This window comes from Aricia agestis, chromosome 4, assembly GCF_905147365.1.
Source record: "Aricia agestis chromosome 4, ilAriAges1.1, whole genome shotgun sequence".
Taxonomy (NCBI): Eukaryota; Metazoa; Arthropoda; class Insecta; order Lepidoptera; family Lycaenidae; genus Aricia; species Aricia agestis.
Window position 1 is genome coordinate 2,242,036 of NC_056409.1, and position 3,596 is coordinate 2,245,631.

Sequence of the window (3,596 nt, forward strand, 5' to 3'; positions counted from 1 at the left end):
AAGAAGCCGAACTTAATTCCGAAGTAGAACTAGACATTAAGCTAAAAAGAAAACACAAAAAAACTACAAGATATCTGTCAGTATCCAGTGAAGAAGAAGATGATGGCCATTGAATGAATTTTCCAAAACCACCAAAAGGCAAGTATTTTTGTTGATATCTAGTATATCAGTGTTCAATAGAGGGAACATTAATTTCCCCTATTGTGCCCCATCTACATAATGAAGCACTGATTGGGAAAACTAGTTAAGTACATGTTTATTTGTTACAGAGCCCGGCAGAAAACAAATAGCGGAGGAGACTGAGGCAGAGATGGATAACACTTAACAACACCACATCAATTTCCAGGTGTACTTGTACGACAAACTTCAGATATTTCGACATCTTCTGTGGTTGCATCAAATGGTGAGCATTAATTTAATAAGACATTACATGAGGTCTCTCTTGTTGCTCGTGACTTCGGCCGCATAGAAACCCTTTTACATTAACACCATGGACACCAGTAAAAATAGCCTCTTTTTATCCCTGAGTGCCAAACTATCTCGATACCAAATTTCATCAAAATTGGTTCAGCTGTTCGCTTTCCCTACTTTATTTATTTATATATAATAATTTTATTTATAATATTAGTAGGGAAAGCACCTTATTTTAGAGAGACCAGGAGCTCTAAAATATGGTATTAATAATTTTATAAAACATCTAACCCTACCTTAATCCCTAACCGCCATTAACTCGTTGGCATATTGTGTAGTTACAAATAGTCACATAGATAGATAGATATAAGCTTTATCAGTAGGTAATGTTAATCGATATTTTTCACAATTTTAGCTGTGATTGCTCGACACCTTGCCAAACTCGAGGAAGGCATCAAGGAACTGCAATTAAACCAAAAAGAAATATTGGAAAGACTACGCTCTGGAGCAACTGCGACGGCTGTAGCTGTTGGTTATCAAGCCCTGTCCCTGCCAGAAGGAGTCAATTTACCATGCACCCAGATCGAAGAGATTAAAAAGATTGATGTCTGGCTAACAGTGGACGAAAATTACATGCTACTTGTAAGCTTTTTAATTATTTTTATAATGACTGACTACACTAGGCAGTACCTATTACGCTATTTATCTTTTGGCTGTCTGGAATGTATGTATGTGCAAAATATTTTGTTGTAGGTTAACCACTTGAGCTATGTAGGCGGTAACAAAACATCAGCAATATTAAGGAGGATTCTTGAAAAACTGTTTTCAAACAAACTTGCGGAAATCTGTAATTGGTCAGGCAAAAATGGAAAACATAAGCTACAAGATCACCTTTTAATTAAAGTTGTTACTGGTAAGTAAGCCTCTTCTAAAAACGTAAGTAATATAACTACCTATATAAAGTTTAAATAACAGGTTACCTTTCTAACTCTGCTAACATATATGTATTAATTTTTTGGTTAAATATTGTATGTATAATTTTTTTATTTGAAGGACATTTGGTTTTGGTTGATTTGTAATGACTCATGACAATCTGTGAAAGAGTAACAGCTAAAAATAAGTATATTTTTTAGTTATTCTATTTATATGTATAACTACAAAAATATTTTAATTCTAACTATGATTATGATAATCACAAATAAAAATATTTGTTTTAATGAAAATTCTCCTGTGACTTATCTGGTTGCGGTTGGTCTGTTGTGTATGTAACCGTGTAATTTCTCTAATATAAATTTCTTGTATTTGCACCTGTGAGTCCACATCTGTACAACCCGCAATACCGTTTGTCTTTAATTTCAATTTCTTTTCTTTGCATCCTTGAATGCCATGACAGGTCTTATAAAAAATATTAAACAAAAGTTAACCAAATGAGAAGTGGACCAAATTTTTTTTGTAGTGGACCAAATGCGACTAAAGTCACATTTTGTAATGTTATCTAAACTTCGTTTTTTTTTAACATTAGAAAAGTTATACAAACTTTATTTGCTTTCCTTAAAAGAGGTATTCAATCGCGGTGACGTCGACAGTATTTGCAAAAAGCAAGGTTGTAGAGCTAACTTGTTTTTACAGTTAATTATTTAAGTTTATAACTCTCTAATGTTAAATAAAATAGGGTATAGTAGGATAAAAGCGCGTCTAAAATCGATAAATTTGTTATTTTAGAAGCTCTCCGTCGGCACAAAGTCGCCGAAACGGCTACAGAAAACGAGATAAAGACCGTGGTTAGCAACTGGTTCCGCTTCTCCAAAGATAGAGATGGAGGTCGAGAAAGCAGACGCAGGACAATTGAGCCAACTTCTATCCAGCAATAATCAACGTTACACAGGGCTGTCAACTAGAAATAAGAAAAGACATTTAGCCTTAAAGATACAAGAAATATCTGTAGAGTTAAACGGGCTCAGTGGGGAAACTAGTCCACCTAATCAACCATATACTGTAGATGTCGGTAACAGTAATTTTACGGAGTTCAGAGCTTTCATTTTGTATTTAGGCCCTGTTGTTTTACGTGGTGTGTTAAGCAAAACACTGTACGCGCATTTTCTTTTATTGCACTGTGCAATTTACATATTATGCACTGCAAATATTTGTAAACATGATGAATGGCGACAGTACGCCGGCGACTTGCTACATTGTTTTGTTCTATACATGTCAGATTTGTACAGCAACGAATTTCTTGTATATAACGTCCACAATCTGCTCCATTTGGCAGATGACGCATATAACTTTGGCCATCTTGATAACTTTTCGGCATTTCCCTTTGAGAATTTTATGTCTAAAATAAAGAACATGGTTCGTGGTCATAACATGCCATTAGAGCAGGTTGCTAAAAGAATGGGTGAGAATTGTAACTCTGAAAAAAAGAATATTACTAAAAGAAAACCTATTAAAGAACAAAATGGCCAGATAAGAAAAATACATTACAATGATTACGTTATTGGTACCTCACAAAGAGAGAAAAATTCCTGTTTTGTTACTTCAAATGGTGATATTGTTATTGTTAAATCTATTGTGGAAACTGATGTAAGTTCCTATACTTTGAGGTGCAACTGCTTTGTAAACAAAACTGACTTTTACAATTACAATTACAATTACAAAGAACCCATTCATAGCAGCAAGTTGGGTATATATATGGTCAGTAATTGCGTACAAAGCGTGAATCTTAGTCCTTCTGATATAAGTAGAAAATGTTTACTACTGCCCAGTTTCAATAATGACGAACAATTCATCTGTTTCCCTTTCGTTAGCATGGTGTTGCACCACTAACAATACGGTTAGTGGTGCAACACCATGCAGCAAGAGATTGTAATGCATCAACATTACAATCTCTTGCTTACTTTCTGCTGTATCAGTTTGTTCATTTGTCTCCTGTCTGGCTAAAAAGGTATTATGCTAGGGTCACTTTCATTGACCAGTTGCAAATAAGAGATAATATTTTGTTTATGCCTGTCCTATCTTCAGTGCGTTTATATCTCTAGGCGTCAGAGGAAATTATTCCTTTGGCCACTATTTGTTTAGTATGTCTACTTGGTTTAATTGTAGTTTATGACTTCGAAGTTTTTATACTTAGGCATAATAATTCAAATAAATTACTGTAACCATTATATTTTTTGTTTTTTTTTTTTAAA

General features: G+C 34.1%; 1 long non-coding RNA gene across 1 annotated transcript; it reads left to right on the forward strand.

Annotated features, from left to right (window-relative positions):
• Window positions 1-273: 273 nt before the first annotated feature.
• Window positions 274-2,864, forward strand: LOC121726035. Its single transcript, XR_006035479.1, has 4 exons — window positions 274-403; window positions 827-1,053; window positions 1,165-1,324; window positions 2,134-2,864. It is a non-coding gene; the product is annotated as an uncharacterized LOC121726035 (long non-coding RNA).
• The last annotated feature ends 732 nt before the right edge of the window (window positions 2,865-3,596 follow it).